The sequence below is a fragment of the Sinocyclocheilus grahami genome, unplaced genomic scaffold (genome assembly GCF_001515645.1).
Source record: "Sinocyclocheilus grahami isolate Dianchi unplaced genomic scaffold, SAMN03320097.WGS_v1.1 scaffold655.1, whole genome shotgun sequence".
Lineage (NCBI taxonomy): Eukaryota > Metazoa > Chordata > Actinopteri > Cypriniformes > Cyprinidae > Sinocyclocheilus > Sinocyclocheilus grahami.
The window spans coordinates 1,015,973-1,030,787 of record NW_015505834.1 but is presented as its reverse complement, the minus strand read 5'-3'; the positions used below and the strand labels follow the sequence as shown (position 1 = coordinate 1,030,787).

Sequence of the window (14,815 nt, the reverse complement as noted above, 5' to 3'; positions counted from 1 at the left end):
ATGTTCCCGAGGCGGCGGGGTCCGCTCACGATGTTCCCGAGGCGGCGGGGTCCGCTCACGATGTTCCCGAGGCGGCGGGGTCCGCTCACGATGTTCCCGAGGCGGCGGTGTCCGCTCACGATGTTCCCGAGGCGGTGGTGCCCGCCCACGATGTCCCAGAGGCGGCGGTGTCCGCCCACAGTGCCCCCGAGGCGGCGGAGCCCGCCAGTGCCGCCCATCCTCCCGGACTCCCTTTCCGTCACCTTGACTCAACACACCTGGGCACACACTCACACACTCACTCACACACAGCTGTGGCCATTTCCGAGGGCTATTTGTGCGCCTTCCCCACGCCATTCGGCGCGGATGATTAATGTTTGTTTCAGTGATTCCTGTATCTGTTCTCAGCCTGTGTTTCAGAGTCTCAGCTCTGTTTGTTTTCTGTTTTTACTTTGTTTTCCCCAGCAGTTGAAATAAAGCCTGCATTTGGACCCAAACCCTCGTTCACACGGTGTGTCTTTCCTGACCCAGCCGTGACATTGCCCTTACTATGGAATAAAAAATACGGCGTGTAAAATATTTTTAGCAACATCATATGACCCCTTTAAGTGCTACTTAGGAGTCGCTATCCGTTTGTTAAGTACTGAAATGTCACCTTATAGAATGGCTCGTAATTGTAGTACACGCTATTTTTTAAATGTTAACCTAATGCTGCGTTTCAGACAACTCGGATATAATAACTATAATGTAATATTATAATACTTTACATAATAATATAGCCTATAATATACTTTATATAAAAATATATATTATAGTATATAATATCTATATAGAGACGTTATTTCCAGGTCCAATACGTCATTGACAGACTTTGAAGCATATTTCCTACATTACTTCTTTTATTCTTTTTTTTCTCAATCATTTAATTTAGATGTGTATTTCTATTTTTATGCCCTTTTTAATTATTTCATTTATAAATTCATTAAAAAAACACAACAGCAATAAAGTACAATCAAAACTTTATATTATAATCACATTGCACTTGAATAAAGTTAAAGGTGCAATCTCGGCGATTGTCCTGCAGGTGACCGCATAAATCTGTCTTCTTGTGATGCACTTAGGGCTTTACGATTACTCCAGAGCACTCGTAGATCTACGATGATTTCCAAGTGCTACTTAAATTAAGATGCTTTTGGGAAACAGACCGTAATATTAAGATCAGTCGTACTATCGTTTTTACAAACTTTTAGGCTTACGAAGCTTTTGGGAAACGCAGCCCTGATCATATTCATTAAAATTCATTTAGAATATACTGTATTCAAATCTTATATTACTGTAATTGTATAGATTGGCCGTATGTTTAATCTGTCCTGTATTAATTTAATGCAACATCTGCAATAATAGGTTTTAATTTAAAAATGAACATTTTAAATGAAAAGAACATTTTCTAAAATATGTCTTCATGCTCCATTTTCGCTGGAGGAAAACAAATATAGTGTGATACAGATATAATGTGATACAGTTATATATGCTTGTTAAAATGACTTACGAAATATAGATATAAACTGCAGGACACTTATTGCAACCCAAAGAAATACTGTACGAAAAACCTGAATGCTTTAAATTTGGAACCTAAAAGAAAACTTAGTAACACTTTAGTACAAGGACCAATTCTCACTATAAACTAGTTGGGTATTAGCATGCATACTAACAACATATTGGCTGTTTATAAAGCACATATTCTGCATGACCATATTCTACATCCCTAATCCTATCTAATACTTAAACTTAACAACTACCTTACTATTATTAAGCAGCAAATGAGTTTATTGAAGCAAAAGTCGTAGTTAATTATTTGTTAATTGCAAGAATTGGACCTTAAAATAAAGCGTGACCGAAAACTTTCACTCAGACAAACTGGGCAACAAAACATGTGGAACCAAAGAACAAACTTACCAAGGAAAGAACACCAAGAAGAGTGGTCGTACCTCCGTCGCATGGAAGCGAAGTTGACTCTGAAATCATACACAGGAGAGTTTGTACCTCTTTCCGGGGTTGTGGATGTGAATGTGGAGCTGAACAAACACAAGGTAAAATTATCACTGTACATTGTGAAAGGTAGTAGTCACAAAGCTCTGATGGGCCGATCATGGCTAGAGAAAATAAAGTTAAATTGGCAAGAACTGCACTTGGTAGCGAAAGAGTCTACCAGTCTGCAAAACATCCTGAGGAAGCATGCAGAGGTGTTCGGAGATGAACTGGGAAACATGAAAGACCACTGTAAATCTGCTCATTAAACCCGACAGTAAGCTCGCCCTGTTCCGTATGTGATTAAACCTAAGGTGCAAACTAGACCACCTGGAGTATTGAAGAAAGTGAGTGTTAGCGAGTGGCCCATGCCAATTGTTCCTGTATTAAAAAAAAAAGACAGACAGAAGTTGTGGAGATTTCAATGTTATAGTCAACGCCATTTTAGCGGGAGTAGTGAGGATGAAAGAGAAGGCACGTAGCTACTTCTGGTGGCCTGGCATAGATGCAGGGATTGAAGAAGAAGCAAAGGTTTGTTCAGATTGCAAAAATGTAAGACGCATGCCACAGACAACCCCCTTGCATTCATGGGACTTTCCAGAGGAGCCAGGGCAAACATGGCAATACAAATTGACTTTGCAGTGACCACTGGAGAGCCACATGTTTCTAGTGATTGTCGATGTTCACACCAAATGGTCGTTATGAATAGCACATCCTCTGAGAAAGCCATCAAAGAGCTTAGATCTGTGTTCAGTCGTTTTGGGCTACCTCATAAGCTTGTAAATGATATTGGCTCTCAATTGGTGTCTGTAGAGTTTCAGTCCTTCCTACGTGTGAATGGGATTGAACACATCAGGTCTGTGCTTTATCATCCAATGCAGGTGGAGATGTGATGTATGGCAAAGTTTAGAAGTTTCAACAGAGGTGACAGCATACTTGCTTGTAATTATGGAAAGGGAGCAAAATGAAAAAGGAAGCAAAAGGCAGCAACAATTATAATAATCATAATCGTTCAATAGTCCTAGAGCTGTAAATTTGAATAAATTTTTCCTTAAAGGTGCATTCAGGAGAAAAGGTTTACACATTAGGAAATAAATTGTGTTTTTGCGAATAGTCATCTGAATGGTATACAATTCATCAGATGAATACTGTAATTATAATAGTCACAATACAACACAAACAAGGTGCCGCCGCCATACGATTTCCCAGTTGATTCTGCGTCGCGGTCCACTCTGAACAGCTGAAAGCCCGGCAGATGTAGCGCGCTGTCCAGAATGGCGTCATTCAGCCAGGTTTCCGTGAAACACAGAGCAGCAGAATGTGAAAAATCCTTGTTTATCCGGGAGAGCAGAAGGAGTTCGTCCGTTTTGTTGGGTAGAGAGCAGAGGTTCACCAGATGGATGCTAGGCAGCGCCATTCGAAATCTACGCTGTCTGAGCTTCACGTGCACGCCAGCTTGCTTCCCCCATCTGTGCGTCCTGAAGTGTTTTGATCAGCGCCACAGCTCCCCCGACTACAATGTCCAGCAAAACATCAGAATAATCGAAAACCAGTGAAATATTGGGTGGTATGTACTGCCGAAGGTCCAGCAATTTGTCTCTGGTGAAACTGATAGCAGGGACATAACTAAAGACAGGACAAACTAACAAAAACATAAAAACAACTGCGGAGCACGCCACGGAGGCAGCCATCAGTGGCACAATCTTGGTCTTACCATACTATGGGTATTTATAAAATTCACCACTTTATTTGCCTGTATGTTGCATATAAAATGTATTATTATGATTGGCCTTTTTATACTTATGTAAGCACGAGTTTTGTTTCTATAGAACTTTACATTATATATGGAGCTTATAGTTCATTGTTATGCATTTATAACTTTTGCCATTCATGTATGGCTAGTATATAGGATGATGTCAGATTATGTCCGTTTGGAAAATTACAATTCTGACTGTTTCATATCCTCAGTCATCACTGACGTCTTTGGGGTTGGTGAAATATCTGTCTGAGCAGCTAAACTTGTTTTTTTTCTGGGCATGTGAGCAGTTACGTGATACCAAAAACAGGAACTCTCACATAAAAATCTGCGTATCCATCATCATGTTTGCAGCCAGAATGATCTTACAACAATGAACAATGAAATTCTTTTCACAGTTGTTTCCATTTAAGTATGTGATACACGCCGGTGGTCATGTAGGCCAGTGGTTTACGCTGATTTTGTTGCAAAACAAAATCAAAGGGGGAAAAAAGTCTGTGTATAAAATCTATGAGCATGTCTTTAATTTTGTTAAATGATGACATAGGCCCTTGTGACTTTGCGTATAGTCAATACGTAAAAAAAATCTGATAATTGTTTATCCATTTTACAACAAGGCAAGATTCAGGTCGTAAAATGTTGTGGTACAGCTTCTTAAAAATTTAATGGATAATGCAATTCATAGTATTTGGAATTTTTTTTTACTTGGAAAACACACATATACTGATGTTGGGTTCCCATGTTTTCTGGGGGCATTCCATAGATTTTTATACTGTGCAAACTGTATTTTCTGTCCCCTAACCCTAACCAGTTTAAAAAACAGTGGTCCATCGAGTTCCCTCAAGCTGTTTTTAGAGCACTGGTGCGTGTCCAAAAATACAGTCACAGATCTGTCAAGTACAGTACAGTACAGTAAATCCTGTATATAAGTATGCATAGATTATGTTTAAGTTCTGAGCCTTTCACTGTTACCAAACTAAACAAATAGCAGTGTGTGGTTTGTCTGAACAATGCAGTGAGACAGTGGCGTTGTGTGATTTAAACTCTTGTGTGGATTACTATGCACTGATTGTAGTAGGGATTTTGCAAGGCATTGTGCAAGGTTTGGTAGAGACCCGGAAGTTGCATAAATGTTTACTTGTCACATCGTCGTCATGGGAATTCCCTTGACCAAGCCCTGGTTTACTCACATCCATCCAGTATTTAAGACACAGTACCACAGATGCCAGAGTAAATACAGACTGTGACATTGTAATAACTGGACAAGAACATCTGTGCAAGGTAAACCATTCATCTCTATGTTATATTATGTTATGTTATTTTTATGACTTTTAAATTGATCTTTATTAGTGGTAACTGAATAATCAATTAATACAATCAAGTAGAACTTATAAATACAATTTTAATCTGTGGTAAACACTATTTGAATGATGCTTTTATTTTGCAGGATGAAGACATTACATGCAATGCTACTGATGCTGTTTGTTGCATCAGTCTTTTCAAAACCAGTAAGTATCTATTTATTTTTTAGGATTTTTTAATACTGTTACTGTTAATAACATACAGCATGCAGTACTATTATTATTAATGAAATTATCTGTTTATAATTATAATTATAACTGTTTAAATCCTCAGTTTCATTCGCGCAGAAGATTTGATTCATCAGACTCTGTGCGATCTAGATTCAGTTCAGAGGAAAATGATTCAAGCAGAGAAGACAGGGAGGATTCACAGTCGGATGAGAAATCTGAATCAAACGGGTCTAAATCAAGTGATTCTGACTCTTCGGAGGAAGATATCAGAGTTGTGTCAAGCACATTCCCTCCAGCTAGCACAACAAGTCCATCGACCGCTGGCAAGACAACAGCAACCCCATCAACTACCACAACACAAGACATCACAAACTGTGTTACCGGAACAAGGGGTGATGGTAATGTTATTATAATATCGTGCGGTACTTCTGGTTAATCATCAGTTGAATGTTTAAAGGTGTACAATTCATTACAATTTACGTTATAAAGTAATGTTTATGTGCCGATAATGAAGGTCTTGACACTGAATGATGTAAGTTTTAAAATTATTTACTTTTAAACGATATGTCACTATACTATGGTTTTAAGGGCTTATTTAGAATTTAAAAAATCTTTCAAATGCAATTGTCATAACAGTTTTATGATTTAACACCCTTTAACACACTGTTTTCCAATGGGATTTATTACTGGTAGTACTTTGTCTGAAGCAATAAAATATGATTTATCAGCATATTAAAATGAGAGTTCAGTACATTTTTTGCAACTTTTTCAGCAACCAAATGAATTATTATTATTATATTATTATTATATTATTGTAAATGGCATGGAACCTACTATATGCTATTTTTCTAATTCAGTAACGTAATTTACATTTATTATAATTATTATAATAATTATTATTCTTATTATTAATATTATGAGATCAAAGTAAATAAGATTAACAGCACCATTCTATAAAATTTCAAAAGAACTTCGATTAATCTAAAAAATGTACATCATGTGTGGCATAGTTTTCACATGGTTACACTGAGTCAAGAGGTGTGACTGCTAAATGATATTGAAAAGGCCGTTTGGGATTTTAAGCTCATTGCTTGTTACAACCTAACCTAACGATCTATAACATGGTATAATCTTGGAATACAAAATAAAAATCCATCTTTCATGACCTCATTATATTGGTCAGATATTATCACATGACATCATTATGTGAGAAGGGGTCTAGTTATCATATTAGTGTGTAATTATCATTGTTACACAGGAAGGTCAAGTTTAGCGCATTGCATTTTGGGACACAGTAACTTGGCAGTCACTAGGCTACATTCCAGTTTTGTTTGCAATATGTATCACATAGTCATTGCATCAAATGAAGATTTGTCACAAATACATACAATCGCTTTTTTTTGTGAAGAGTGAAATTGAACATCACATCTGCTTTCAAGAAAGTGTTGACATTTCTGCATTTCTATTCTTTACACCGTTGAATGCTTTCAGAAAGGAAACCATTATAGGGATATAGTGCAAAAGTCTACTGGAACACTTTTATTATAGGCTACTTTTTAGTCCTTTCACATCCTCTTGCTTGAAGGCATCAATCCCTATGTTGTAACTGGCTAGAAAAGATCAACAAGTGAAATTTCTAAATAAAAAAGGAGCTGTTTCTTTAAGACAAGGCTGAGACTGTGAGAGCAGTTTCAAGAAACTCTACCAAACCCCAATTTAAATTTAATATACCTATAGCATATTACATTTCAGCAGTAGTTGACATCAAGTCAACTTAAGTCTTGTGTATTGCATTCCAGGTGTTGCACATTTTGTCTTTACGACACCTCGTACTAGTTTTCTGTATTATGCCACATGCGCGATAAGCTCTAAATGTAATCTGTATACAAGTGAATGAGCAGAAAATGCTTGTGTCAGTGTTTAAAACAGAACACAGTCATCTCATGAAGATATAACAAAAATGGATAAACATTTTCTTATCTTCCGCGACAGTCCTAGAAGTAGCGTTATTCAGCTGAGAGTGGCTGCACATGATTGCATGCGTTCATTATAAACTAACAGGCAAAACATTTTGTGCGGAGCTCTTCAAGCTGGGAGAATAGCGCAAACAGAGACAATAAATGGTGGCTGCACATCATGAAGATGACACAAAACAAAATGTGTATATGGACTGTGTAGTGAGAACATTCAAAAACAACTCTTATGTGAAAGTATCTCACATTAGAGAGCAATGGAAATCAGAAAACAGGATGGCAAAACAGCATGCTACCGCTGTGGAAAGAGTGGTCATCTGGCACAGGAATGCTGGTACAAAGACAAAGACTGCAGAAACTGTGGGGAAAAAAGGGGCACATTTAATGTGCATGTCAAAACAAAAGACTGGCTGTAAATGAGAAAGTAAATCTGTCACGCATCCGGTCCATGAACTTCCGTCTGCTTACCATCAGAGGTCCCCCTTTCCATTACATTGACTCTCGCACTACACTACTGTTGCTTATCATCCCGGACTACATATCCCATCATTCATTGCACTGATTGCACTCAGCACGGATTGCACACAGCTGTTTTCACTGATTGCACACAGCTGTTTCACATCACTCACTCACTATATAACACTCACTCAAACTACCATTCACTGCCGAGTATTGCTTAGCCTGTTAGTTTTCCTAGTTCCTGTTTCCTTCCCGTGTTTCCTTGTTTTGCCTTCACTTGTCGGTTTCCTCGGTTCTGATCTTTGCCTGTCTCCCTGGATTTATCCCTCTAGTCTCGCCCCTGTGATTCTGTCAGCCGATCGTCGACCTACGCTAGCCCTAGGACTATTCTTGTGTTTTGCCCGCCATATACCTGTTTGCCATTGTTTGACCCTGCCTGCTATGACCACGTCTCTATCTTCTGTTCAGAATAAAGCTTGCACATGGATCCACATGTCTCACATCTTGTCAGCCCCGTAACAAAATCCTACTAAACATGGAACCAAAAAAGGTTATGTCAGGAAATCTAAAAAGAAATCATGTGGAATACACAGGAAAACAAGAGGATAAATCTGATGAATTCTTGCATATAATGTCTGTATCTTCTAATTCCGTTGGCTACTGAGTGACGGTGCCACTGCTGGATGGTAAGGCTGGCAAATGCAGGCTAATCCTGTTGCCCAAGAGCTGTCGAATATCATGACACACAAAAGCCTGTATAGATATCAGTGGCTACCTTTCGGAATAACTTGGGCTCCAGCATTGTTCCAGTATGCAATTCATGGTGAGCCACATATTTCTGGTGATTGTTGGCCTTTATGGTGGGAAAAGGTTGCCGCCGCCAGTCTACAGCGAGACAACTCCTGACTTCTGTACCTGCTTGCATGAAGGAAATGTCCCGCTATTGGTCTAGCCCCTTTAAGAGCAAGCTCCCTTCCAAGGGGTATTCCATTTTGGAGATTCAAGGGATGGGAGAGTTGGGGTTGAGTAGAGTCTTCAGTGGCCTATCACCTCCATCTGAATTGGCACTCTGTTTCTGCCTTCTCTCAGATTTTGCTGCCAAGCAAGATGGAATGGCTGACTGCATCAGTCAATCAGAGGATGTATAAATACACTGGGCAGTCCGTGTGCTCACTGAATGCAGTGACTTTACTGTCAGCATACCAAGCAGACATTTTGGTGGAGATGGGGTGACAGCTGGACTCGGGAGCGCCGAACCCGGCATTCTTGGACAAAATCTGTGTGATGAAGGATTTGATTCTGCACTCTTCCCGCAGCATGGTTCAGGGCCATGGCCATGTGATGGACTTGGCGGTGTCAGGTGAGAGAGCGTTATGGCTAAATCTGTCAGACTTGGGCAACATGCAGAAATCAGAAGTAATAGATGTGTCTTATGACCCCACTAAGGGTCTGTTTGGTCCTTTGCAGCAGCTGCGGCAGCAAGTAGACCAGTGGGGACTGGGGGTTTAAGACCTGCTCACAGCGGGCAGCAAGCTGGCCAGCGACCATGAGTGGATGACTCTGGACCTTGGGGAAACCATCCATTTGTGGCTGTAGCAGCTAAAAAACTGTCCTCTCCAACCCAAGGAGATGAAGAAGCATGCGACCTGACATGCAGATATTCCCCGGCCCTTCTCTCTCTGCCCGCAAAGAGAAGAAGATGGGAATACAGCCTTCTTGGTCCCATAAAGGCCCATTCAGTGATCTCTCCTCAGGTTCAGAGAGACGAGAGAGACGAGAGAGCTCAGGATCATGGTCAACAGTGCCACCAAGCACTCACACAGTGTTTTCAAACACATTTCAGTTTGGGTGAATTGACTAAGAATGCATTATCGCACTATGCTCACCCAGACAGGATAGGTGGAATTTGAATGCAGCAGGTCTGCCTCCATCAGTCGTACTTACTGTACTATACAGAGTACAAGAGCCTTCTCTACTTGCACACTTTATAGCAATAAATGGCAAGTCTTTGAAGATTTGCATGAGTCATATTGTCCCATTTCAAAGCTCAAAGAGGGACATTTTATGCTTTCTCTAACATTTTGTAGATAAAGGGAAGGCTTTCTCCACCATTAATGTGTATATAGAAGCAATTTCAGCCTGTCATGTAGGTTTTGGCATAAAAATCGGCAGGGCAGCACCCTTTAAGAAGCCATTTTATGAACAGGGCATGCCGGAAATGGCCGGTGTCCAGGCAGATGGTTCTTTTATGGAATTTATCCATCATCTTATAAGCCATTTTCCAACTATCTTTTGAGCCATTAGATGCCTTAAGATAGTGCTGCTTATAGCTTTATTTATAGCTAAGCTTGCAAGTGACTACAGGCTATGTCTGTTAGACTGTCTTGTTCACAGTTCGCTCCAGGGCTCATTAAGGTTTCCTTTCACCCTAACCCTGCTTTTGTGCCCAAGGTAGTGGACTTGGCGTATAGGTGGTCATCCAAGTTCGCAGCTTTTCACCCTCCATTTCACCCTCAAGTTAAATTCCTTATGTCCGGTATCGGCTCTTCATATATATGTGCAATATATGACCAGCTGTTTGTGTCCTGAGCTACTCCTCACAAAGGGAAGCCATTATTTTATCAGTGGCTGTCTCATTGGATCATAGAGGCTATATCTTTTGCTTATACAGTAAGTATAGTCAACCAAAATGCCGTTAGGCTTAAGTTTTGTTGTACCAAATGGCTTGCCACATATTTTTGTATGGTTTTATAGACCGGATGTATCTGAGCCACCTTTAGCACATGGAGTGCTAGGAGCTGGCAGGTCTGAACCCGTTTAATTGCTGTGGATGATAGCAGCAATATTGGTGCAATCTAGGAGTGGTCAACATCTCCCAAAGTGAAACACAGAACAAAACAAATAGACATCATTCAATAGTCCTAGAGCTGTAAATTTGAATAAATTTTTCCTTAAAGGTCATTCAGGAGAAAAGTTTTACACATTAGGAAATAAATAGTGTTTTTGCGAATAGTCATCTGAATGGTATACAATTCATCAGATGAACACTGTACTCATAATAGTCACAATACAACACACACAAGGTGGGAAGATTTGGTGATGGAAAAAATGCTAAGTAGAGACACCCGAGTTGCTTTTTTGATGTTGTTCAGATAAGAGAAATAATTACTGTGTAGACTGCTCTCTAAAACTCACTGGTATTAGAGTAATTTACATAAAACTCAGAGACGAAAGTGCAGCATATAACCATATATTGTTATTAAAGTAAAGAACAGAGATGCTAACACTAGCTCAACAACTACTGAATGCGCATTTAATCTGCCATAGTTAGCATCTGTAAGACATAGCATATATGTACTATGTGTATTAAGAAAATTCACCATTTGCCAAATGATGTTGCATGTAAAATGTATTATTATGAGTGACCAAAAATATGCACCTTTTTATACTTATGTAAGCATGAATTTTGTTTCTATAGAACTTTACATCATAAATGGAGCTTATAGTTCATTTTTATGCATTTATAACTTCTGCCATTCATGTAGAGGCTGGCATAGGATGATGTCAGATTATATCATCCGTTTGCAAAATTACAATTCTGACTGTTTCATACCCTCAGTCATCACTGACGTCTTTGGGGTTGGTGAAATATCTGTCTGAGCAGCTAAACTTGTTTGCTCTGGGCATATGAGCAGTTACGCTATATCAAAAACAGGAAATCTGAACAGAAAAATCTGCATATTAATCATCATGTTTGCAGCCAGAATGATCTTACAACAATAAACAATTAAATTCTGTTCACAGTTGTTTCCTTTTAAGTATGTGATACACGCCGGTGGTCATGTAGGCCAGTGGTTTACTCTGATTTCGCTACAAAACCAGTTGCAAAGGGAAACAAAATGTCCTTAAAATCTATGAGCATGTCTTCAATTTTGGTAAATGATTTCATAGACCCTTGTGATTTTGCGTATGGTCAACATGCTACTTGAAATCTGATAAATGTATATCCATTTTACAACAAAGCAAGATTCAGGTTGTAAAATGTTGTGGTACAACTTCAATGAATTCAATATTTTTTTTAAACTTGGAAAACACACACATACTCATGTTGGCTTTCCATGTCTAATGGGAACATTCCATAGATGTAATGGTTTTTATACTGTACAAACTGTATTTTCTGTATCCTTACCCTAACCCTTCCCTTAAACCTACCCCTCACACAAAACATTCTGCTATTTTAGATTCCAAAAAAAAAAATCTTAATTTGTATGATTTATATAAGCAAGGACATGGATTTTGGATTTTTTTGTTCCCTTAATGTAGGGTATACCTAAACTACACACACACACACACACACACACATGATGGTTGGACATGTTCATGATGGTTACAACCCATGACATTTTAAGAGTTAAATATTTTCTTGAAACATTTCTAAGAATTTGGCACATATGTTTTGAACTAGGTTTACAAAATATGTTTTCTTTTTCTTGATCAGGGACACACTTATGTGTCATTGACCGACATGTTAACCGCTAATTGGCTTATTTACATCAGATTTTATATTGCATTTGTTTTATATTGCATTTCAGTTGTCAGTATGTAGCATACTGTAAAGTATAAAACCAGTGGTCCATCGAGTTCTCTCAAGCTGTGTTTAGAGCACTGGAGTATGTCCAAAATATAAAAATACAGTCACAGGCCATAATTTCACATGTGTGGATCTGACAGTTCTGTATAGTCCTATACATTAGTATATGGTCACTGTGATTTTGCCAAGTAAGACATGTTCCTGGATCAACATCTTTTGTTGATCCTGGATCAACATTATTGTCCAAAAATATAGACCTAACCCTATCCCTATCCATAAACCTAACCCTACACTCTTAAAAATAAAGGTGCTTCACGATGCCATAGAAGAACCTTTTTGTCTAAACGGTTCCATAAAGAACCTTTAACATCTGAAGAACCTTTCTGTTTCACAAAAGCTTCTTTGTGGCGAAAAAAGGTTCTTCAGATTATAAAAAGGTAAGAAAGAAATGGTTCTTTAAAGAACCTTTGACTGAATGGTTCTTTGTGGAACCAAAAATGGTTCTTCTATGGCATCGCTTGAAGAACCTTTTGAAGCACCTTTATTTTTAAGAGTGTACCCATAATCTATCCCTAAAATCAGAGGTAAATCATGGTTGAATAACAAGGGTGTAAAAGCACCTAACTCTGGTTGTAAGGCTAAAATTGACATTTCCTGTTAACATATCCCTCAATTCTGATTGGTTGATTGGAATGTTGTTCCAGGATCAACATGGATGAAAATTACATTCACCATAAGTATGCATAGATTATGTTTAAGTTCTGAGCCTTTCACTGTTACCAAATTAACAAATAGCAGTGTGTGGTTTGTCTGAACAATGCAGTGAGACAGTGGCGTTGTGTGATTTAAACTCTTGTGTGGATTACTATGCACTGATTGTAGTAGGGATTTTGCAAGGCATTGTGCAAGGTTTGGTAGAGACCCGGAAGTTGCATAAATGTTTACTTGTCACATCGTCGTCATGGAAATTCCCTTGACCAAGCCCTGGTTTACTCACATCCATCCAGTATTTAAGACACAGTACCACAGATGCCAGAGTAAATACAGACTGTGACATTGTAATAACTGGACAAGAACATCTGTGCAAGGTAATCTCTATGTTATGTTATGTTATGTTATGTTTGTTATGTTAGATGTTATATAGTTGTTATGTTATGTTATGTTATATGTTATGTTATATAGTTGTTATGTTATGTTATGTTATATGTTATGTTGTGTTGTTGTTATGTTATGTTGTTATGTTATGTTATGATTATGTTATATTAATGTTATATAGTTGTTATGTTATGTTATGTTATATGTTATGTTTATGGCTTTTTAATTTATCTTTATTAGTGGTAACTGAATAATCAATGAATACAATCAAGTAGAACTTATAAATACAATTTTTAATCTGTGGTAAACACTATTTGAATTAACCAGAATATATATATATAGATAGATAGATAGATAGATAGATAGATAGATAGATAGATAGATAGATAGATAGATAGATAGATAGATAGATAGATAGATAGATGGATATTTATTTATTTATTTATTTTGCAGGATGACGACATTACATGCAATGCTACTGATGCTGTTTGTTGCATCAGTCTTTTCAAAAGCAGTAAGTATTAAGTAATATGGTTTATTTTTTAAGGATTTAAAAAAAAGTGTTACTTTTAATAACATACAGCATACAGTTTATTATTATTAATGAAATGATCAACTGTTTAAATCCTCAGTTTCATTTGCGCAGAAGATTTGATTCATCAGACTCTGTGCGATCTAGATTCAGTTCAGAGGAAAATGATTCAAGCAGAGAAGACAGGGAGGATTCACAGTCGGATGAGAAATCTGAATCAAACGGGTCTAAATCAAGTGATTCTGACTCTTCGGAGGAAGATATCAGAGTTGTGTCAAGCACATTCCCTCCAGCTAGCACAACAAGTCCATCGACCGCTGGCAAGACAACAGCAACCCCATCAACTACCACGACACAAGACATCACAAACTGTGTTACTGTGGATCTGACACCTAAGAAGGGGTCATAATGATAATGTCAATATAATACCTTGCACTAATACTGTTTAATCATCTTTTCATGCAAAACAAACAAAAGCTGAATGGTGTACAATTCACTGGAGCTTACAGTATAAAGTAATATTATACTGTATTATACTGTAATATTATATTATAGTGCAGAAGATTTGATTCATCAGACTCTGTGCGATCTAGATTCAGTTCAGAGGAAAATGATTCAAGCAGAGAAGACAGGGAGGATTCACAGTCGGATGAGAAATCTGAATCAAACGGGTCTAAATCAAGTGATTCTGACTCTTCGGAGGAAGATATCAGAGTTGTGTCAAGCACATTCCCTCCAGCTAGCACAACAAGTCCATCGACCGCTGGCAAGACAACAGCAACCCCATCAACTACCACAACACAAGACATCACAAACTGTGTTACTGTGGATCTGACACCTAAGAAGGGGTCATAATGATAATGTCAATAT

At 38.3% G+C, this 14,815-nt stretch overlaps 2 long non-coding RNA genes across 2 annotated transcripts; both read left to right on the top strand.

Moving 5' to 3' along the window:
- The first annotated feature begins 4,964 nt into the window (after positions 1–4,964).
- On the top strand, positions 4,965–5,958 carry LOC107558677 (uncharacterized). The gene is made up of 3 exons (XR_001605511.1): positions 4,965–5,044; positions 5,211–5,271; positions 5,399–5,958. It is a non-coding gene; the product is annotated as an uncharacterized lncRNA (long non-coding RNA).
- A 7,408-nt stretch (positions 5,959–13,366) lies between these two features.
- On the top strand, positions 13,367–14,455 carry LOC107558679 (uncharacterized). Its single transcript, XR_001605513.1, has 3 exons — positions 13,367–13,406; positions 13,867–13,927; positions 14,046–14,455. It is a non-coding gene; the product is annotated as an uncharacterized lncRNA (long non-coding RNA).
- The last annotated feature ends 360 nt before the right edge of the window (positions 14,456–14,815 follow it).